The 24,430-nt window shown below is 40.6% G+C and overlaps 1 long non-coding RNA gene across 2 annotated transcripts in view; it reads right to left on the bottom strand.

The window, feature by feature from the left end:
• Positions 1-9,441: 9,441 nt before the first annotated feature.
• LOC120379866 overlaps positions 9,442-24,430 on the bottom strand; it is a 100,797-nt gene continuing 85,808 nt past the window's right edge. For both annotated transcript variants that reach the window (XR_005587620.1, XR_005587621.1), the window contains 2 exons: positions 12,877-12,955; positions 9,442-9,612 (listed from right to left, as the gene is read on the bottom strand). This is a non-coding gene — a long non-coding RNA (uncharacterized LOC120379866). The remainder of the gene's footprint in view (positions 9,613-12,876; positions 12,956-24,430) is intronic.

Here is a 24,430-nt window from a genome sequence, read left to right as displayed (position 1 = left end):
TGAAGTCCAATGTTACAGGGATGCTGAACACTGGATCTGGTCTCCAGAGGAGTCTGATTAGGAATGACCTCATTAGAGCAATCAAAATGCATCACTCTCCAGCAGAAACTGCAAAAGAAATGGATTTTTAAACTGTGTTACTTAGACAATTCTTAAGAGTTTAGCTCCTTAACTAAGGCCCTGATCCTGCAAACACACAAGTGCTTATCTTTCCATTTGAAGCTGAAATTTTAAGTTTTCTGACAAGTTCTAATTGATACTGACTGGCTCAAAGGGCTGCAAGTTGGTTTGTCAGTTGCTAATTGGCCACTGTTGCTAGGCATCCTTAATACCTGCTTCACCTCATTTTCAATTATAATAAATGTGTTTCAAGAACTGCTTGTTCACTGTTTAAAGAGCTTTTTAAAGCTCCAGCAAAGGATTAAGTCCTTCAGAGGCACAAATAAATAAATAAATAAATAAAACATCAGGCTTATAAACCTGTGTGAGGTCACCCTTCTTTAAAGATGCAAATTCAGTCTGAAATATCAAAATAGTGGAGTCCTATTAATCCTGCAGCAAAGTTTCCAAATGCTAATGAGATATACCCTGCCAGCAGTTTTAAAGTCTTTAAACACAGCAGTCAAAAAGGCAAGGTAGCGAGGGAAGGAAAATTCTTTAAGGAAAAGAAAGAATTTTTGTAATTAACTAGTTTGCGAACCATTTGTTTCAAAGTGTGAAGTTCTATAGCATATGTTGTATTATGCATATGTTCTCTTTCGTATAGCAAGTTATTTGATTTTGATATTTGTATAGATCTGTTTCTTTTTTAAGTATGTATTGAACGGAATAGGACTAGACCTAGTTACCATATAAATGGGAAAATCAAGTCATAGAAATGTTATATGTATTTTAAAAAATGTACAATTAAGGCAATTCCTGACTTCTTTATGACACTTTTCTTTTACTGTGATTAACGTTAGTGGGTGGTAACTTAAGGCCCAGTCATTTTCTCTTAAAGTCAATGGCAAAACTCCCATTGACTCAGTAGAACAGTATTAGACAACTAGCACCCAAACCTTCACTCATTGAGTGAATGGAAAGAGTGGATTTAATTCTGAATTTTATTATGTATTTATTATTTGAATTATAGCAGCACCTGGAGGTCACAAATGAGATCAGTACCACATTGTGCAGGGCACTGTACAAACACATAGTGAGAGATAGCCCCTGCCCCAGAGGACCTACAGTCTAAACACTCAAGACAGAAAAAGGGTGGGATGGAAGACAATGGCAGAGAGATGTGAAGTAACATGCCTAAGGTCATGCATCAGGACTGTGGCAGCATTGGGAATGGAATACAAGTCTTCTGACTTCCAGAGTAGTACCCTATCCACTAGCCCACACTGTCTCCAGGTGAGAACAGGATCTCACCCTTAGTCAGAAAGATGCAGTAAAAGGAGAACTATAATAACCTTTTTCACATTTTTAAAGGATGTGAACACCAAAGGGAGATTAGGCACTTTATATAGTGAATCTGTAGGTGGAAGCTGGAGTAATGAAATACAACTGAGTAAAGGAAAATGTAGGCTGGATATCAGGAGAAATGATGTAGCAGGTACGTTACTGAAGAGTCTCCACAATGGATGTAGTGAAAGCCCTACTATTTGAGTCATGTAAAACTAAACAGAGTAATCAGAAAATCTATTTCAGTGAAAATCTCCTGCATCACTTAGGGAATGAACAAGATTATTTAATGGATCTTCTTAATCTTCTACTGCTGTGATAATAAGAAAAAAAATCCCATATTAACTTAAACAATTCTTAAGAAATTTTAACTGTAAGTGGAAAATGGTATAGAATAGATTAGAAACTAAGATTTTGTTAAAAAATAGATTCCTTTTTCAATTTAGATTCAGATCAGAAATGCACTGTATTATATAATGACAATGGTATGATGCAGTAAAAGAACTAAATAACACTTTAAAACAAGAAGAGCAATTAGCATTTAAGGAGATAATGTAATGTATTATTTAAAAAAAAAGAGTGGGCAGATGGATTCTGAAGGAAGAGTAATATGTTATTTGTTCAATAGACAGTAGGACGAGACATAATCATGATACTCTCAAAATGACACAGGTGAGGATGAGATAAGATAAGACCAAAATTAGAAAGGCCTGTTAATGAGCTGCAAGAAGAATTATTTCATTACAAGTATTTTTGTCCCTTTTTGATTGGCTGTAGAAGTATGAGGAAGGGAGGATCACTTAATGGTTAAAGCATGGGAGTAGGAGATCCTTAGTGAATATCCTTTTTACCATAGATATCCTTTGTGATCTTGGGGAAATCATAAAACCCCTCTGACCTCAGTACCTGGGCTGTTAAATAGGGATAATATACCTCGCAAGAGTATTGTGAGGATTAATGTATTAATAGATTGAAAGCAGATGGAAATGCTCAGACAGAAGCCAATGTAAAAGGCAAAATGTTGTTTTATTATTATTAATGGGTTGGACATAAAGCTGTGTAACAATACAATTGCTTTTGTTTGAAACTATATTTGGCAGAAATGATTGGTTCTGCAGCTGAGGAATTTCACTTTTGTCAAAAATAGATGTGCAAAATAAAGCTAGATTTGCTTTTCCATTAATCTGCCAAAATACAATTTTGTTGTGGTTTTCATAACAGACAGTGTTTTGTTGTAAGCACAGGAGCATGGGAGTTCAAAAAGTATGCACTATGTATTGACCAGTGAAATTAAACCCACATGCAAGAGATTCTCTTTTGAAAGGGTAATATGGACCCAACCAACCAGCTTGGCATATTGGAATAAGGTTCAGAAACTTTGCTTAAACTCTAGTTAAACACAACTTCAGCAAAACTGGTATCACACATAGTTTGGTGGGGTAGCACAGATGGTACTTAATCTAGTAGGGCAGCTCAGCTAATTCAGAAAGAAACAGTTTGTTATTCAAACAGTTCCTTTCTTGAGATTTAAAGTGTTTCAGTTAGCAACAGCCCTTCAGCTAGGGGCTGTCTCTCTGTTTTTTATACTGCATTCTGTATTCCCTGTGAACATTTGATTGGGTTCTCAGGTCCCAGCTCACCTTCATTAGTCCACCCTGAACACTTGTGTGAGACCTGATCAGAGGCCTCCAGGCTCTGCTGAAGTATAAATAGTAAATAAGTGTTAGAGCCTGTGCTTATTTGTCTTACTCGGGCAAAATTCCTGACCCTAATGGGAAAAATATGGGTGGAATTCTGACCTCCTCAAAGTCCATAGGAGCTTTGCCATTGGCTTGGGGCCAGGATTTCACTGTGTGTATAATCAGTGCAACACCATACTCCTCACATGCATAGGTAACTCTCCAGAAATATGGAGAGTTATAAATATGCTTCAATAAAAGGCTACATCTTATTTTAAAATGACTTATTTAATATTACTTCCTTCAGGATGGAAGGGTAAGGGGAGAGAAAGGGAGAATTGTGGAAATAGGCCACTTCTCGAAATAAATTATAGATACTAAAAATCATGTGCTTGTCTTAAAAATCATGTGATTTTAAAAATCATGGTTCTTTTCATTTGCCTCCTTCTGCTTTTAAAGCCATTCAGGTCACTTTTTCAAATGCTTTACCACAACCATGAAGGCTACAACTTTTTTTTTTTTTTTTTAATGAAAGCTGAGATTTTCACATAATGAGATGAGCTGGAGCACAAGGAGATGGGGATTTAAAAAAAAGACCAAATATCAGGAGACTCCTGAGAGCTGACAACACTGAAGTTATGTTCGTGGCAGTCAATTCTGAGGTATCGGCCTACAGAGAATACAAGGACTTGTGTGGCATTTCTGATTTCTCTCAGTTATTGGCCAAATGTGAAAGCACTCACATTTCTTTATTGTGCTTAAGGGCATCTTGTAGAAAACAAGCTGCTCTATTATGACCTGAATCCTGCTGTTGTAGTCTTAGTAAATGTTATTTTTATTTAAAAAAAAAAAAAGGAGGGGGTTATCGTGTCATTTCTGCCAGGGGTAAAGAATGTGTTGTCCAATCAGAAATGTAAAGACTGAGTCACTGCCAGATTTAAACAAGTATTCTAATATCAGTATGTGATGGGGTGTCCCCGCCACAAGGCCTGAAGGGGTTAAGGTGGCTATGTGGGCCAATTAACCGCATAGTGTGCACCTGAAGGTGGAGCCAGGGTGTAATGAGGGTTAATTAAAGAGGAAGCTCAGCTGCATAGGAAGGGCCTGTATAAAGTCCAGTAGGAGACACTAGAAGGGGCCAGTGGAGAAGTGGCACGAGTAAGGGGTGCAGTGAAAGAGAAGACTACCTCTGGCAGTGGATCTGGAGAGACTTAGATGCAAGTGATTTCCCTGGAAGGAGAAAATCACAGTGTGCTGGCTGGAGAGGCAAGCCATGAAGTGGGGGTAAAAGATTCCTGAGAGAGTCAGAGACTGAGAGAGAGGGAGTGCAACTGCAGGAAGGAACGGTGATCTTGTAGAGTTAATAACAAATCATAGTATGAAATATTAATGAAGATGTGAAAAAAATCTCTAAATCCTCACTTTTGTTCTATTTCCTTTCTTAGTGAAATACTGGGTTCTTATAACAGGCCATTTCTGTAATACGTTATCTTGAATTTGCATCACAGGAAATCACAGCACATATCTCCCAATCCCAGGAAAACTGGTTTGAGACTAATATAACTAAAATAGTTAGCATTCCTCCAACCTCCTCCGGACATGAAGAGATGCTGTGGTTCATCAGCATATTAAGTCAAGCAAAATGATATCTAGTATTGGAGTAGCATTGTATATCAATGATGAGGTTAACAGTAAAGAAATAAGAAGTGGTGGAATGGATAAGACAGAGTCTGTCTGGGCAAAAATTACACTGGGAAAGAAAGCTACTAGAACCTCCCCTGAGATAGTGCTTGGGGTGTGCTACAGACCACCAGGATCTGATCTGGATATGGATAGAGACCTCTTTAATGTTTTTAATGAAGTAAACACTAATGGGAATTGTGTGATCATGGGAGACTTTAACTTCCCCGATATAGACTGGAGGACAAGTGCTAGTAACGATAATAGGGCTCAGACTTTTCTGGATGTGATAGCTGATGGATTTCTTCACCAAGTAGTTGAAGAACCAACAATAGGGATGCTATTTTAAATTTGGTTTTGGTGAGTAGTGAGGACCTCATAGAAGAAATGGTTGTAGGGGACAACCTTGGTTCAAGTGATCATGAGCTAATTCAGTTCAAACTAGATGGAAGGATAAACAAAAATAGATCTGGGACTAGGATTTTTGATTTCAAAAGGGCTAACTTTAAAAAATTAGTTAGGGAAGTGGATTGGACTGAAGAACTTGTGGATCTAAAGGTGGAGGAGGCCTGGAATTACTTCAAGTCAAAGTTGCAGAAACTATCAGAAGCCTGCATCCCAAGAAAGGGGAAAAAAATCTTAGGCAGGAGTTGTAGACCAAGCTGGATGAGCAAGCATCTCAGAGAGGTGATTAAGAAAAAGCAGAAAGCCTACAAGGAGTGGAAGATGGGCGGGATTAGCAAGGAAAGCTACCTTATTGAGGTCAGAACATGTAGGGATGAAGTGAGAAAGGCTAAAAGCCATGTAGAGTTGAACCTTGCAAAGGGGATTAAAACCAATAGTAAAAGGTTCTATAGCCATATAAATAAGAAGAAAACAAAGAAAGAAGAAGTGGGACTGCTAAACACTGAGGATGGAATGGAGGTTAAGGATAATCTAGGCATGGCCCAATATCTAAATAAATACTTTGCCTCAATCTTTAATAAGGCTAATGAGGAGCTTAGGGATAATGGAAGGATGACAAATGAGAATGAGGATATGGAGGTAGATATTACCACATCCGAGGTAGAAGCCAAACTCGAACAGCTTAATGGGACAAAATCGGAGGGCCCAGATAATCTTCATCCAAGAATATTAAAGGAACTGGCACATGAAATTGCAAGCCCATTAGCAAGAATTTTTAATGAATCAGTAATCTCAGGGGTTGTACCGTACAACTGGAGAATTGCTAACATAGTTCCTATTTTTTAAGAAAGGGGAAAAAAGTGATCCGAGTAACTATAGGACTGTTAGTTTGACATCTGTAGTATGCAAGGTCTTGGAAAAAATTTTGAAGGAGAAAGTAGTTAAGGACATTGAGGTCAATGGTAATTGGGACAAAATACAACATGGTTTTACAAAAGGTAGATCGTGCCAAACCAATCTGATCTCCTTCTTTGAGAAGGGAACAGATTTTTTAGACAAAGGAAATGCGATGGATCTAATTTACTTCGATTTCAGTAAGGCTTTTGACACGGTTCCTCATGGAGAATTATTAGTTAAATTGGAAAAGATGGGGATCAATATGAAAATTGAAAGGTGGGAGACTACAACGGGTCATACTGAAACATGAACTGTCAGGCTAGAAGGAGGTTACTAGTGGAGTTCCTCAGGGATCAGTTTTGGGGCCAATCTTATTTAACCTTTTTATTACTGACCTTGGCACAAAATGTGGGAACGTGCTAATAAAGTTTGCGGATGACACTAAGCTGGGAGGTATTGCTAACACAGAGAAGGACTGGGATATCATACAAAAAGATCTGGATGACCTTGTAAACTGGAGTAATAGTAATAGGATGAAATTTAATAGTGAAAAGTGCAAGGTCATGCATTTAGGGATTAATAACAAGAATTTTAGTTATAAATTGGGGACGCATCAGTTGGAAGTAACAGAGGAGGAGAAGGACGTCGGAGTATTGGTTGATCACAGGATGACTATGAGCCGCCAATGTGATATGACCGTTAAAAAAGCTAATGCAGTTTTAGGATGCATCAGGCGAGGTATTTCCAGCAAAGATAAGGAGGTGTTAGTACCGTTATATAAGGCACTGGTGAGACCTCATCTGGAATACTGTGTGCAGTTCTGGTCTCCCATGTTTAAGCATGAATTCAAACTGGAACAGGTTCAGAGACGGGCTACTAGGATGATCCGAGGAATGGAAAACCAGTCTTATGAAAGGAGACTCAAAGAGCTTGGCTTGTTTATCCTAACCAAAAGAAGGTTGAGGTGAGATATGATTGCTCTTTATAAATATATCAGAGGGATTAATATCAGGGAGGGAGAGGAATTATTTAAGCTTAGTAGCAATGTGGACACAAGAACAAATGGATATAAACTTGACACTAGGAAGTCTAGACTTGAAATTAGACGAAGGTTTCTAACCATTAGAGGAGTGAAGTTCTGGAACAGCCTTCCAAGGGGAGTAGTGGGGGCAAAAGACATATCTTGCTTTCAGACTAAGCTTGATAAATTTATGGAGGGGATGGTATGAAGGGATAGCCTAATTTTGGCAATTAATTTAGCAACTGATCTTTGATTATCAGCAGGTAAGTATGCCCAGTGGTCAATGATGGAATGTTAGATGGGTTGGGATCTGAGTTACTATAGAGAATTCTTTCCTGGGTGCTGGCTGGTGAGTCTTGCCCACATGCTCAGGGTTTAACTGATCGCCATATTTGAGGTCGGGAAGGAATTTTCCTCCAGGGCAGATTGGCAGAAGCCCTGGAGGTTTTTCGCTTTCCTCTGCAGCATGGGGCACGGGTCACTTACTGGAGGATTCTCTGCACCTTGAGGTCTTCAAACCATAATTTGAGGCCTTCAATAACTCAGACATAGGTTAGGAGTTTGTTACAGGAGTGGGTGGGTGAGATTCTGTGGCCTGCATTGTGCAGGAGGTCAGACTAGATAATCATAATTGTCCCTTCTGACCTTAAAGTCTATGAGTATCAAGCATTACAGCTATGACTTTTTCATAATGCTGCTTCTACACATGTATCAGTGTTGTCTGAAATTCCACTGAGGACATACTTATAAGTTTAAAATGTTCTTACATACAAATTCTATTTACTGTATTTCTCTAAAGACACTAGTTTCTTCAAATCGTATAACTAATTTGTGTGCAAGATGGTGGATTTACTGACTTCCTCAATCAATCAATACAATTTCTTGGAAATTATCAGATGTGACTGACAAATTTACACTGAGCCTTAGTAATTACTCCATTTTACCAATGTAATGAACAAATCTTTGAAAAGAATAAAATAAAATAAATTTTAGAAATCCTTTTCTTATTAGACCGTGATGGCAATTACTCCCTAATTAAGGTCATAAGGCAATTTCCATTCCACAAATCTATCCTTTAGAGTCTGATGCTTTTTATACTTAAGTCAAAGTTGTACCTTTATGAACGTGGGATCTGCTAGAGATATGGACGTGAAACATTAATGGCCAAGTCTGTGGATTATGAAGCATTCTCAATGACATTCTGGCCCCCTGAAATCAATGACAAAACTCCACTAATGATGTCTATAGGGCCAAAATTTCACATAAACTGTCTGTGTGGCAGGCTCAATAGCCCTTAATGCAGCACATGATGTAGCACTCCTCAATATAGCTTTGAAAAAACACAATGTTGGGTCCTTAGTGTTTGCCCCAAGCCATAACGCTGTGCCTCTGTGGGGCCATGAACAGATGTATTAGCCAGAGTCTAGCCAAGTTCTTCTGAGAACATTAAGACTGTATCTTGTGCTAGGTATTTGGATAGGAGAAGGTTCCCTGTGCCCTTTTCCCCCTGCCCACAAGCAAAAGACAGGCAAGAATTTTGTCTTTATTATTATGTCAGAGGAGAATTTAGAGGCCATTTTTTTTTTTTAGAAAATGTGTTTTGGGTTTTTTTAGTTTTATTTTTTATGTTTTTGAATTGCTGGTTTGTAACTCAAAGTCTCTTGGAATAAAGACTTCAGGTTATTTTTTTTCCCTCACCCCTGCATAGCTAAAGACTACTCCATGAAGGTCTTTATGTATGGTAGTAAAACTATGCTAGAACAGCCACTATAAAATAAGGCTTAACCTGGACTTTAATTGCCCATACGTCATGTGAAGGACCTCTGCTCAGTAGTGATGTTTACCATGGGTGAATTTTACCATGAGTGAATTAATTATAAAAATGTTTATGCTTGACTGTATAAGAATTAAAAAAAAATCAGGCTAAGCTTCTAGTTTCATCAAGCATTTCCAGAGTTCTAAGGGAAACTTCAGTAAAAACATAATGCAAACTTCTCTATATTGAAATAACTGGTAATTTCCTTTAATGGAGACCTTTTGAAAAAATAATAGTTTAGGGTGATTAACCATCTATATTACTCCAATTCAACCTATTAGAGTCAGAAGCTGATCAACCTGTATTTGTAAATTGCTTACATCTGACCAGAATATCCAATATCATAATTTAAACTGTGTGATATTTTGATATGTGCTGTTCTAAATTTGCAAATGAAGTGAGCACTAAAGATTCTTTGCCAATAGGGATTTGTACATTCTCACAGAGAAGATGATCAAAAAAAATATTTATTCTATTTAATACAGAGTCTTGAAAAAGAACCATGCTCTCCAATTAACCTTTACATTCTGTCAGCTGACTTCTTTTCACTTCTCTTGAAAACTTTAACAAGTCACTTTTACAAATCCACTTTTTCCCCTCAAGGTGTGAAGAGCACAAGGAATTGCTGAACACTGGCAACTTGAACTCCAAAGGCTTTTGTGTGTGATCTAAAAATAAAAATACAATTAAATGGCAGCTTGTTAGGAAGACATGATTACAGATTCTTAGAGGGGGATGGGGTGGCTATGAGTGGCATTCCTGAGCACTCCTCACAGCCTACCGTGACCAGATGTCCCGATTTTTGGGTCTTTTTCTTATGTAGGCTCCTATTACCACCCACCCCCATCCCGATTTGTCACATTTGCAGTCTGGTCACCCTATCACAGCCTTTAATGTATCAGATCTATGAACTTCTATACCAGGAATTTAGGACAATCACAAACCTCAACGCTTGCTGCTCCAAATGCAAAGCTCATTTCTTTGACCTGGCCATCTCTAATGTAAACATTTAGCAACAGATGTGTTTATATAAAACACACTATATCAAAACAAGATACCCCACTGCACATGCTTCTTCCTCTGGGGAAAGGATGAGACAACAAGCAACATGTGACAGATCCATAGTCCCATTCCATAATGCACAACTTGGAAATGCTCAGATACTACAGTATACAAGCCTATATAGAATGGAATAGATTCTCTCTCCCCACCCCCTTTCTTTGCCCCAGTAGTATTGAAGGAGCCAGGTGGAGAGAATCTAGTGGCTGAGAGGCTCTAAAGAGCTGAGCTTTGAGTGTAGCTGGCCAATGGAGCAATCTAGGGCACTTCCTGCTCTTCTCCTTCCTCTTCTATCTCCCCCAACCCAGCAACCACCAATATCCTCACCTTCCCAATACATTACTCTAATCTGGCAACCCACAGTAGGAGCATCATCTTTATTTTAAACTGTCCCATACCTAAAAACACTCAAAGGGAGTCTATTTAAAAATGTACACAATATGCGTGCATACATACATCCTATTAGGACAAAGAACAAACAGCAAAAATTTCAGCCCTGAGGATAGTTGTTCCATAAATTTATGAGCTATGGAGAAGCAAGGGATTATTATGGATTTTTTTCTTTTTTTCCAGCCTTAACTATTGCAGGTATGAGAGCACTCCTTGTAATAGACACCAACATAATTAAGAATCATCTATTGTGAGGCACTTCTAATGCCTTTGCATTGCATGTGACTGAGCTGATGTATCTTAGTGTATGTACCAACCCAGCAGGGAATGGACAGTAATGACAAATGGACACAATGGCTCACTCCCCCAAAACACCATGTAGCTGTATCAATGAGTGGGTTATACCTACTCTGACAGATACCTCCTGTGTCTCTCATGCTTTAGCAATATTTGCATTGCTCGTCATGCCAATGCAGTGTCATTTAATTAGATATTCCTATTTTTCTTCCACAAGGGGTTTAAGTAAAATCTTTGAGGGAGTGGGGGTGTTTTGTTTTTGTTTTTCTGATACTTGTTTCATAATGAAGCAAACAGTGCACAAGCTCATATGGATTTCTTTTTTTTTAAAAAACCAACTTTTAAAATTGTTTTTTGTCTTTATTAAAATTGTTTTTAAATTTCCAACTCCACAATTTCAGCTGTAAACTGAGTGGCATAATTAGAATTTAGCCCTTGTGATTATATTTTATTGTTTTGTTCTGATGTCCTGTAGAGAGCTGAGATTTCAATTTTTCACCATCTATATTTTGGAGAAACCAAACTTTAATATTTTCATCTACTGAAAGGGGATCTGCAAGATAAAAACAAAGTATTCCTCTCATTTAAACTTATTATCCATTCATATGTTATTGTGTAATCCCCGTCTCTCATTTAGATTTCTTGTTTAATCCCTCTGGTCTGTCAGTCTAAAGAGCTGTGCAGAAATGGAACTCAGATAACATGCACAGCCCCAGGTTTGTGCTTGAAGGCACATGGGAAGAATAGGCACCATGAGGTGCAGGATCAGGGCCTTAAAGCAAGGTTTCTCAAACAGGGGTCGCTGCTTGTTACCTGCCCCGTCCGCAGGTCTGGCCAATCGCGGCTCCCACTGGCTGCGGATCGCTGCTCTGGGGCAATGGGAGCTGCTGGAAGCGGCGCAGGCCAAGGGACTTACTGGCCGCCTCTTCCAGCAGCTCTCATTGGCCCGGAACAGTGATCTGCAGCCAGTGGGAGCCGCTATTGGCTAGACCTGTGGACGGGGCAGGTAAACACACCAGCCCGGCCTGCCAAGGGCTTTCCCTACACAAGCGGCAACCCCTGTTTGAGAAACTCTGCTTTAAAGTATCTGGCAATGTGTGCGTGTGTGTGTGTGTGTGGGGGGGGGTGTCTTAATTTGTTCCTCCACAAATATATTTCCATTTGCCTCCTACTGTTTCTGTGTTTCCTACAAGTTCTTCAGGGCAGGGACTGCCTCCTGATTATGTCTTTATACAGGGCCTAGCACATTGGCACTCTCATTTGAGCTGGGCCCTCTAGGCACTACCATCATACAAATAATAGTAGTAAAATGACTTTTATATAAAATGATGATCTGCCTTAACAGGATGTTTGGGGTTAATTAATTGGTGAAATTGACCCTCAGGCACAGGGCTTTCACAAGGCCCATGTACCACTTCAATCCTCAAGGGAGGGTTGAAAGGAGACTTAAGTAGTGCACTGGCCCTTCTGCTCAGCAGCCCTTCCTGAGGAATATATTTCATCCTAATATTTTAAAGGGCTGTGTGATCCTCGCTGGAACATGCTAGGGGATTATAAAATAATAAAAATAATGTCATCCTCCCTTTCCTGCCAAAATCCTGAGTTTGGATTTTGTTTTCTAGCCTCCAAGGTGAATAAAGGCATAGCAGAGCTGAGGTAGGGCTTGTCTACAAGGCATATTAGTGTGTACCAGCTGGGGGTAAACTCTAAAGTGCACCAGTGTTTCATGCTCTAACTGGCTGTGTGGATCCAGTCTGTGTGCACTAAAATTTTCCTAGTGTGTGCTGATGTAATACTGTTTTGAGCCTCAATTCTGTGAGCTGAGCCCTCTCAAACCCTATTGACTTCAGTGCAAGTTGGGGGGAGGGGCGGGGAGAGGGGTGTCAACAACAATCAGGATCAGATGATAAGGGAGTAAAAAGAAAATGGAAGATAGGGTAGGAATGCAGCCATGTCCTGCAATAGCTCTGTCAGTGAGTTCTCATATTCTATTGATCACCTTTTATAGGTATGTATCCACTCCTGTTCCTCCTCTACCCTTGATTTTGATTTTTCCTGCTGGATTTGTTGTATGCTAATACCTTACCAATATACATCAGTAAGGCACTCAAAGCACAATTGCAACTTTCTTTGGCATGTTGGAGCTATGCAGGGTAACACATCATCCTTTTCTTATCAGTACGGACCTTCAGGACTGGCTGCCTCACCAGTTGATGTGCACTACATCCTTCATTTCTGCCTCTGCTCTTGTGTTGTCTGTGTGTACTGTTAGAGAAGAGAATTATGCTTAATGAATATAGAAACTGTATGTTCTCTTCACACTCATAGATTGTAAGTATTTGTGGTACAGCTGCTCTTAATGTACCTCATAAGCCTGTGAGAAAAAATATAAGAATGGCTGTTGCTGTTGTCATTATGATTATTAACAGCTCAATTTTCAGTTCCTTTTCTTCAGTGTCTAATGAAAAGTAAAACTATATATACCAAACAAACCTTGACAGTGTTAGGTTTAATGACACTTCTAATTGTTTCATAAGCTACAGTATACAGTGCATCTTGAGAATTAGATGATAAAACATATGTAGTTTCACTGATGCATAAATTATCAATAATAAAATTCAGATCCAGTCCGTACGAAGATAATCACAGCACCTCAGTTTAATTGACTCTGTCACATCTGTTCCACTCTCTGGCCCTAACTCAGAGTCACAACTTTTAGATTTGCAGCTCAGGAAGGAGAAGGCCAAAGATTACTTTATGCAACCTTTTCATCTCTGGAATTCTGGGCCTGGTTTACCCCAAGTGTAATCTAGAGTACCCCTGGGACTGCTCTAACATATGCCTGGCGAGCAATGATCTCCCAAGAACATAATGACAACTCAGAATAGTACTCCCTCTATACATTTTCCCCTCCCACGACAGGCTCTTTTTATTCCTCTTGTGGTCCCCCATAAGGAGGGCATGTTGGTACTTTTACATTAGCCCAGGGTCGGCAACCTATGGCACGCGTGCCAAAGCTGATTTTTCATGGCACGCGGGGCGGGCTGAGCTGCTTAGCCCGCCGCCGCTCTGGGGTTCCCGCTGCTCACAAGGCATATGTTAGAGCAGTCCCAGGGGTACTCTAGATTACACTTGGAATTACCAGAATTCCAGAGATGCAAAGGTTGCATAAAGTAATCTTTGGCCTTCTCCTTCCTGAGCTGCAAATCTAAAAGTTGTGACTCTGGGGTTCTGGCTGCTGGCCCCTTGCCAACCAGGGTCCCCTCCGCAGCCCCACTCACCTTGCTTCCAGTTGGAGTTCCAGCACAGGCCCCCTGCCAGACAGGGTCCAGGCCTCTAGCCCTGCTCAGCCCTACCAGCCGCCAGCTCCACTCACCTCAGCTGCAGATCAGGAGTTCCAGCCGCCGACCTTCTGCCAGCTGGTTATCAACTTATAACTCAGAACCCTGTTTGCAGCTTAAAGTATCTAAATAGGTGCCACCAGACATTGGAAAACTCAACAAGGAAAAGCAAGGGCAATGTTATATCCTTGGGGGCATCCGGTTTAGGAAGAAATCACTTGAGGCCAGACAGCAGACAGCTAACAAAACTACCATTTTATTTACAGACTCAGAGCTCACCCTACCGGCCGAAACCGGCTGGGCTATCCCCTAATAATCTAACTCAGTTGCCATATGAACAAAAACCACGACAACCAAATACACAACAGGCAAGGATCACACTAAACTAATAAGATCTGAATTTTAATTTAATTTTAAATAAAGCATCTGAAACATTTTGAAAACCTTGTTTACTTTACATATAACAGTAGTTTGGTTATATATTATAGACTTATAGAGAGGCCTTCTAAAAACGTTCAAATGTATTACCGGCACTCGAAGCCTTAAATTAGAGTGTATACATGAAGACTCGGCACACCACTGCTGAAAGGTTGCTGACCCCTACATTAGCCTATACTGTTCAGGGAACTTCCCTGTGCCAGAGGAATTCCTTAATAGAGGACCCAACTATTTTCCAACCCCATTCTGCTGCAGGAGTCTCAACCTACCACCATCACTTATTTTATTTGAGCAGTGTGAAAGAACCAAATGCAGCCCAGGACTAAGGCTTTCAACTTTTTTCTCTCTGAGGCCACATTGAGTGTTTTCAGTGTGGCAAGATAGTAACATGTAATTTAGTCAGTGTTCCATCAATGTCTGGACTAGAATATCACTCTTACTGTGGTGCAATTATTATTTGAAATCAGTAATAAACAATATTTTAGTGATTAAAAGAAATGAGCCATAGTAATAGCTTATTAGTTGCTAGCTTCTTATTAAACAGATTTGTTGATAGCAATTATTTTCTTACATAAACATTGAGAGATGGTGACATATATAAAATGTAAGGAAATACACAAGAGCTGGGACAGCATAGGTTATGAATAGCACTGGTTAAATTATTAATAGTTTATTCTACAAATATAACCCAGAACTAGTTGCAAATTTGACACACATAGCTTCAGCCATTCACAAAATGTCTGGGGGAGGAAGAGGTGCTGTTGCTGCAGCTGCCACCCTTCTGTATAACCTTTAAATCAATAATAAATGCACTCACGGGGAATGTGGCAGTCTCAGGTTCACATCTCCACTCCACAACAGATTTTTCTGATTAGCTGAAAATTCCAAAAATATTCAGGCTTAATTCAGCCTAAACCAACTCCCCCTCTCCCCACCCCACAATTATTTGGAACTGCCATTAAACTGAAATCAGTTACACACCTAGCTGAGTTATGGGTAAGGTTAACATTTAATCAGGGGTATTTTTGGTAAAAGCCATGGACAGATCATGGGCAATACATTAAAATTCATGACCTGTCCATAACTTTTACCAAAAAATAACCCTGACCAAATCTCTACTTCTGGGGCCCCACTGCTCCAGGGGGCTCTGCTCCAGTGCTGGGGGTTGACTGCCTCCAGCCACTGCTCTCCAGCGACCACTTTAAGCTGCCCCCTTTGACTGCTGCTGCTTGCATGGACTCCAGGGTGCCCCCAGGACTGCTGCTTGGGCACTCCCTGGAGCCAGCCGCACCTGCGGCTGCTCGGTTAGTCCACAAAGCCAGTGTTGGTGTCATTAGGCATGACAGGTAACTCTAGGTAACTCAGGAGGGTGGAAAACCACAGTGTCAATGAAGCCTTTCTGTAGTAGGCCTGAATGAACTAAAGTCACTCCATGTCTGACCAAAGCGCTCCCATGTTTGAACTTTAATCGACCTAACAGGCCAGCAACAGAGAATGGTTATCAGCTGCAACACCTGCACCAGAAGGTAATAATGAGGCCTGCTATAATGAGGCCTGCTTGCTCCTGGCTAAGGGGCAAAATAACAAATCAAACAGAGCAGGACAAGATAACAGTTCACAGAAGAGTTACTAACAAGCTAAATTGGTTTTTGCCAAGTATGACTTAACTGCTTAATGTAATTGCTATTGCAAAGTGTATCTGCTGCATGGGAATGAAAGGTGGGGAGAGAGGGGAAGTGGGGGGGGATAGAAAAGGCTTAGTTAAAGTTATGTATAAAAAAGAGAAAAGCAGCTTGTAGTGGTGTGCTTGATCTGAGACGTGTCTGTGTCTCCGAGCACCGCTTTGAGATCTCAAATAAACTTTGTCTGCTTCTCCACCTTGGTGTGTTTATTGGAGCGAAGCACACCAGGCAACAAACCGCTGTTGCTGCCTCGGGCACTCTGTGCTGGCAACACCAGCCACCCAGGGCCTCCCAAGCAGTGGCCAGTGTGGCTGGGCCTGGGGACCGCCCGAGCAGCTGGCCCTGGGTCACTCCAGTAGCAGCTGGTGCGGCTGGCCCTGGGGTGCCATGTAGTCAGCCTCACCAGCCACTCTGGAAGTCACAGAGGTTACAGAAAGTCATGGAGTCCATGAGTTCCAGGACCTCCATGAGAGAATCACAGCCTTATTTATAAGCTATAGCCTCTTGGGCTTTGTGAAGACTAGGAACAAAAAGTTAAGTTTAGTTTAGGCTTATCTACTGTGTCCTCATCTACACTGGCAGCAGTAGGTGGTGTACAGGACACTAAATGTGTATATACGTGCCATAGTGAAAAGAAAGCTTTATCCACACTGTGGTGTGGATCCACATTGCAGTGTAGGAGCTGCCGGACACTTTACCTACTGCCTCCCCCTTCTTGAGGCTTTCCCTGTTGGAGCCTTTCCCTGTGGCTAGGTAAGGCTCTGGTCGTGGACAGGCAGCCTTAAAAATACCAGTGTAGATGGAATTGGGGGTACTGCTTGGGCATGTAGAGATCTGTGTAGGGCACAGACCCTAACTTTCTTGCTAATGCAATCCTAGGATGCATCAGGTGAGGTATTTCCAGTAGAGATAGGTATGTGGTATTACCATTATTCAAGATACTGGTGAGACCTCATCTGGAATATTGTGTGCAATTCTGATCTCATCATTAAGAAAGATAAATCACACTGGAGCAGGTGCAGAGAAGGGCTACTAGGATGATCAGAATAAAGGAGAACATACCTTACTAGAGGAGACCCAAGGAGCATGGCTTGTTTAGCCTAACCAAATGAAGGCTGAGGGGAGATAGGGTTGCTCTATATAAATACATCAGAAGCATAAACACAAAGGAGGAAGAGAAGTTATTTAAGTTAAGGGTCAGTGTTGGCACAAGAACAAATAGGTATAAACTGGCCATCGAGTTTAAGCTTGAAATTAGACAAAGATTTTTTAACCAGCTGAGAAGTGAAGTTCTGGAGCAGCCTTTCAAGGGGAGCAGTGGAGGCAAAAAACCTAACTTGTTTTAAGACTGAGCTTGATAAATTTATGGAGAGGATGGCATGACAAGATTGCCTATGATGGCATATGGTCCATCCACAGCTGCTATTAGTAAATATCTCCAATGCTGGAGACAGGGCACTAAAGGAGGAGGGCTCTGAGTTACTACAGAGAATTCTTTCTCAGGTGTGTCTGGCTGGTGGGACTCATCCACATGCACTGACTGATTGTCATATTTGGTGTTGGGAAGGAATTTTCCCCAAGGTCAAATTGGCAAAACGGTGTGGGGGAGGGAGGGATATCACCTTCTTCTGCAGCATGGGTCACATGCTGGTTTGAATTAGAATAAATAGTGAATTCTCTGTAATTTTAAGTCTTTAATCATGATTTGAGGGCTTCAGTAACTAAGCCAGAGGTTATAGCCCTACTACAGGAGGATGTGGGTGAGGTTCTGTGGTGTGCAATGTGCAGGCGAACATAAGAATGGCCATACTGGGTCAGACCAAAAGTCCATCTAGCCCAGCGTGACAGTGGCCAATGCCAGATGCAGAGGTCAGACTAGATGACAATGATTGTCCCTTCTGGCCTTAAAGTCTCAGTCTCTACTCTACTTGCCTAAGCAGTGCTTCACTGTTTATACTGCTATATAGACCCATGTTAGTGGGGCTTGCAGTCCATGCACTCTACACACTGCCATAAGGCGTGAACAGTGTAGACATACCCTATCTCCAGCTTAAATTCTAACTTTTTCATAGTGTAGAGGCAGGATAATTCATTTAACTTGTGATTCACAGCAGAAATTTCAACCTAGTCTTAACCAATGGAAGAAAGGGAGTCAAAATATAATCTTTTATTTAACACTTGTAAGACACTCAGATAACTTGGTCATGGTCATGCTGTAAAATCCACAGATTAGGTGAAGTAGATGCATACAACTGCCTTCCCATGGACTGATTATCAGGCCTGATCATGTGACACACATTTGACTAATAAAGGCCTGAACCTTTGGAGAAGGATTTGAGCTCTATCTCCATGTACAATAGTGAAAACTAGGGTTGCAACAGATTTGTTAGGGTTTTTAATTATTATGCTTATACAGGAAGAGGATATAGATTTTAAATGTTCAGAACTTAAAGGTTACAGCAAGCCATAGATGGGATGGAAGGGTCACACTCTGGTCCACATATATTGCCTCTATACGGACCTGAACAAAAGCCTGTCTATGAATTTAAATGGGTTTTGGGCCTGGCCAAGGCTAAATTAAGGGGTAGGCATTATATGTCTGGGACTGGGTCCTCAGCCCTTGGAGTCATGTGGTTACATCAGAACTTCAGTTTTCATTGACAAAAACAAGTAAGTTACTACCCTTCATAGTTCACATTTTTATGCATTTCTCCATAACTCAGTATAACAAAATAATGGGGTCTGTCTAAGTCTGCAAACCACCTGAGACAATGGTGCTAAGCCATTAACTACCCCATTCATTTCAATGGGGGTATTAACTACAAAACTCAGCTCAGGGTGCCCTGCCAACTGCATCTCAAGAGAGGACTCAGCATGGCAGAAAGAGGAGTGTGACGAGGGCCTAGTCCACACAAGCAGATACACCCCAACTGCTGTTCGGGAAATGGTCCACACATGGGCACAGAATCATGGAGGGAACAGTGTTGTGTATCTAGGGCCTTTGATTATCCAGGCCTGTATCAGGCACTATATAAAATGACATTTTCTTATTAGTTTTTTCTTCCCATTGAATATTGACATATCTAAACAACTACATATTTTCAGTCACCTCTGGTAATATAAAATCATATAAATGATAGTTTGTTTAATTCAGTGTTTTTTCTTGAATTATTTCTGGCCCTTAATTATATGCATTATCAGAACATGCCCTCACAAAAGGATGGGATATGTTTTTCTTCTAGATTTTTACCTTTTTCTCTGTGAGAGAATATTGCTTACTGGTAGCCACCTTTGCTGCTTTGGTAATCTTGACATTTAAGTACTTATATTTTTATTTTTTAATTATACTGCACAATACCTGTAATAACTTTTTTTTTGCTTAATTGTACATTTTGTCTCAAAATTAATTGTGTATAAATATATATATTTGAATTAGGAACAGAATGGGTATAATAAACAGACTGCAGAATTATAAAATTGTTTTAAATCTTCAAGAAATATATCTACTTCTGTTACAGTATTCTGGTTAGTAATGTGTGACTATATCTAAAGGCAAGATAAATTATTGGTAAATAATATTATGTGCTTCCACAGTATGAAATATAGCATCATAGTTTGTTGTTGTTTGTTTAGTTTTAGGGGATCGTGCACGTGGATTATTTTGTGAAAGAAAAACTCTCTCAGTAAAATTCACTACCAAGGATAACATGACATTCTTGTGCCCTTGAAAATGAAGTCTTCAAAAACAATGGTGACCAGGGTTGTGGGGACAGGCATAGACACTTTCCAATTTGAATACTTTGTGTCTGTGTAACGCCAACAGACCCCACTCGTCAGTGGGCGGAATCAAACCTGGGATCTCTGGAGCTTCGTGCATGAGCTAAAAGCCAACTGCTTGTTAGCTAAAGCTGTAGAGCAGACTCATTTTATATCTTTCCCTAAATGGTCTCAGTGCCACTAGATGGGACAGAACACCACACTCAGAAGGTGTGTGGGTTACATCTGCACATACAGAATGTTGAACTCTGACATCCTTTGATGCCAGAAACCTACCATGTATCTTCCTGCTTTTTTTTAATCTTTTATGTTTTGGGGTTGGTTGGTTTTTGGAATATAAATATTTAAAGACTTTTGATTCAGGTAAGATTATTCTTTTCCAGACAACCATCTGTGCCTGAAAGTGAAGGTGAAATTAGGAGGCAAGAGGAAACAAAGGTATGCAGGAAGCAAACAGTAATAAAATACAATGGCAGAGTCACCTCATTTGGAATTACAATATTACATTTTCTCCCTTTTTATATCATTTCCCTATGAAGTCAGCTCAAGCTGTAACTTGGTTTCACAGAGTCTGCACTTACTGATTTTGTTGTCGAGGGCACCACAGTCTTGTGCTCCTGCTAATTAAAATGGTTTAGCATCATATTAAATGTTAAGCCACGGTTTACCTCAGCACTTTGAAGATCAACACTAAGCATTTGACAACAACAGAGAAAAGAATTAATGCAAGCAAAGCATCTATCTTATTAGGGGTTAATGGAGTTAAATAAATGCTTCTTAGATTTAATTTAAAACTGCATACCGTGTCACAAAAACATTAAAAGTGTCATCTTAGTCTTATTTTGTAATCCCAGCTGTAATTGTTCCATTATACTTAATACAAAGTGAAGTGATTCCCTTTTAAAATAATTTAAGTGGTTAATGTTTAAAACTACAGTATAACAAGGAATAATTGCTACTCTTGCTGCATCAGGCAGGAAATATTGAGGGCTTATAGGAAAATAATTTAAAAGCTTTCACAAATCCAAAGTTATAAGCAAACTCTCTTTTGTATATACCTCCTTCATCCCAAAATCTTTTAAAATCCGTTATCAATAATAGAGGTTTTAAGAAAAGTAGTAAGTGAGCATTTGTTGTAGATCTCTGCTTATTGAAAATTACACATGAATTTTTGGCACTACAGAAGTTCATATAAAGCTATGGTTTTGCTACATTTACTAAGCAAAGGTATCCAGCAGAAAAACATCTGGGATGCAAAAGCTTTTTATCTAAGCTCCATGACTGCATCCCACTGAGAATTTACATGGAATGAAAGTTCAATACAGTAATTCTGTCATTTTTCATGGAACATAACATGTTTCAACAAAGCCAATAACTCATCCTGGGCAGTAATCAAAGCTGTTTGTTATGTATGAAATTAGTTCACCTCTTACTTGAACTAGTATTTGTAGCAACCTATCTTTACAATTTATAACGAGGATGGCAGGCTGAAAAGCAATCACCATTAAGCTCTAGAAAGAGGGTTACTAGCAACACTGAGGTGTTTGGAGAATAAAGTTAAAGATAAATGGAAGCACCATCAGAGCCTTAGCAGATACATGAAAGGCCGTTAAGGAAGGGGACTCTAAATCTAAACACAGAACAAGTATATTTCCATCACAAGGGAAATAATTCTAACAGTAGTGTTTCTTTTCAACGCTAAATAGCAGTGATCCAAATGTCTGACCATGTCTAGACTTTTCCATTGTATCAAATCAATGGCAATGCAAGTATGGAATCATCTTACTCAGCTAACAGGAAATCTGACTACATGGGAGTTGTCATAGCACATTGAGTCAGCCGTGAATAAGTAATACAAAACTTTAAATAACCCAATGCATAATGCTTATTATCAGTCACTGCATGATCACTCAGCCCTCTACCTTCACACTTGCTATTCTCTTGGAGCCAACATAGACCTCAACATCTTGGCCATGTGAATGTGTATCCACAGTGCACTTTCATATTCTGCAACACTTCAGTGGGGTTCAGACCAAGACAGTAGAACGCTGTAGCAGGGGATGGGCAGGGTAGGGTTTTTTGTTCATGTCCTGAATTAGGATTCTGTCAGTCCTTCTGACAGTCAGAAGTTTGCAGAGCCTACGTGACCCAACAGAATGAGTCAAATTGCAGATGAATAGGGCTTTTAATTTCCAATATCCATTCTCAAGGATTTTCAAACACCCAGGCAAGCCTGCCATTAATCACACAGCATTGCTGAGGAGCAACTATACTTTAAAATAATTTCAATCACTGGAATATTGTGTGGGAAATTGCACTACAATAGCTCATTTTTTAGTCCTCTTCTCATAGGTAACCTATTAGATTAATGTTCTGCTTCCATTCTAGTACATATACATGTGCATTTAAGGTGCTGATATCAGATGTATTCTTTATATAAACCTAATACAGCACTCTATCTAAGGACTTGGAGGAGGGAGGACATGACTTTATCATGTTGCTATGAGAGATTTTTTTTTAATTATACAAATGGTCATGGTGTGAAACAAAGGTAATTATAATGGAATTTAACCTCTTGAATGTCTTTACTTGTCTACCCAGTTTGCCTTCTACATAGGGAGAGTACTCAAAGCAGGAAGACAAATGTAAGGAAACCCATGAAATGCTACAGCACAGGCCTGAACTACAGATCAAGGCATAGAGGTTACACAGTAAATTGGGAATGAACACTTCAGAACAGGTCCAAGCTGACCCTCAAATTGACTTGTAACAGTCTGCCTGCCTGAGTGACTTCTTTCACAGCCTTCCCCTTGCCCACCACCTTAGTCACTCAGCTATCATTAAAAGATAATTTCCCGTGACTCATACAGTTCAGCACTAGCAGTAAGGATAGTACTGAAAAAAACTGAGTCAAGACTCCTATTCATCCAAAGAAAAAACATGCTTGTTCAGAAAAATCCAATGTGTGTCTTCCAGTAGAAACTTCTGGTAAATAAGAAGGCAGATAATGAGTGTTAGAGCTGAAGTACAACAGAACTGGATGCAATACTACAGATGTTCATGAAGTCCAAGGTAGCTAGGGACCTTCTGAATGTGAACCAATCACTGCTCAAAGCTGCTCTTAAGACAGCAGTAGAAATGATCAGCAATCCATCTGACCAGATGAGGGCATTGGTAGTTCCAGCTTCAGTAGCCTGTGACAGAAAGGAGAAGATAAGGGACAACGGGTGAAAGGTTTACAAAAAGGATGAAAAATGACAATAAGAATGGAAACGTATAGCAGAGCAGTGGAAAGAGGAAGAATGGCTATGGGAAGAACAGCTGTGACAAGTAAAGAAACTGCAAGGGGAAATGCGCAAAAAGGATTGTGACAGTGAGTGGGAAGACTTGCAGAAAGCCATTGCCCGCATGGTATCTTGACTGTCTCCAGGAATACTTCTTATGTGGATTGGAGCATTCCAAGATGCATTGTTTCTTAAGTGCTTCTTGATTGGGCACTTAATTTTGCAAATTCCTTTCTAAAGAAGTGGACCAAATGCCTCACAAAGCTTACTTAGAAAGCAAGCAAGTATACAGCCAATATTCATGACTTCCAGTACAAAAATGTTATATGTGCATGGGCGCCAACTTATATGGGCTCGTGGGGCTAAAGCCCCAGGAATATTCACAATCAGGGGCTCTGCTCCACCAATATTTGGAGCTAGGTTTCTCCACTGCTTGGAGCGCAGGGGAGTAAGAGGGCTCTGGGCTGTCTGCAACCGCGGGGAGCCCAGAGCCCTTTAAATCTCAGCCGCGGCTGTCTGTGTTTTGTGCACATCCAAAATTCCGGGTGAATGACCCGCCCTGGGAGCGAGTTACCAGTGACAGCAGGAGGTGCAGCAGGAGGTGTGGGGGGGCACTGGTGGGGGGGAGCCCAGGGCTGGGGCAGCAGCAGGGTGGAGGGAGGGCACTGGTGGGGAGGAAAGGGGGAAGCCCAGCGCTGGGGTGGCAGGTGGGTGGGGGGAGAGCCCAGGACTGGGGCAGCAGGAGGGTATGGGGGGAGCCCAGGGCTGGGAAGGGGGGCAGCCAAATTTTTTTTTGCTTGGGGCAGCAAAAAACCTAGAGCCGGCCCTGCCCGGAACTTCCCTGCCTGAATGTAAAGAGCGCGCAGCACGCGTCTCTCTCCCTTGCTGCTGCTGCTGCCGCCGCCTAAGGGCTACAGCATAACAGCAGTGCAAGCTGCTGGTGCTGTAGCACCTCAGGAGGGGGAGGGGAATGGAGGGGGCCGTGCCGTGCCCCCTCACCATAATCCCATCTAGGTTGTAATTAATTTTGACTGAGTTGACCAGGACAATATCCCTAAGACCTGCAGACTTGTGCCTGCTGCTCTGTGACGTTTAAAGCAGATGAAGCCACTTTTGATTACAGCTTAAAACAAAATGATGCGGGTGAGAGGAGGAAGTGATTGATTGGTTTCACATAGGACCTGGAGTAAAATTGCTATAAAGGATTATCTGAAACTG

Source organism: Mauremys reevesii, linkage group 1, assembly GCF_016161935.1.
Source record: "Mauremys reevesii isolate NIE-2019 linkage group 1, ASM1616193v1, whole genome shotgun sequence".
In the NCBI taxonomy this organism is placed as follows: domain Eukaryota; kingdom Metazoa; phylum Chordata; order Testudines; family Geoemydidae; genus Mauremys; species Mauremys reevesii.
Note: the sequence above shows the minus strand (reverse complement) of the source record. Positions and strands in the feature narration are given on the sequence as shown.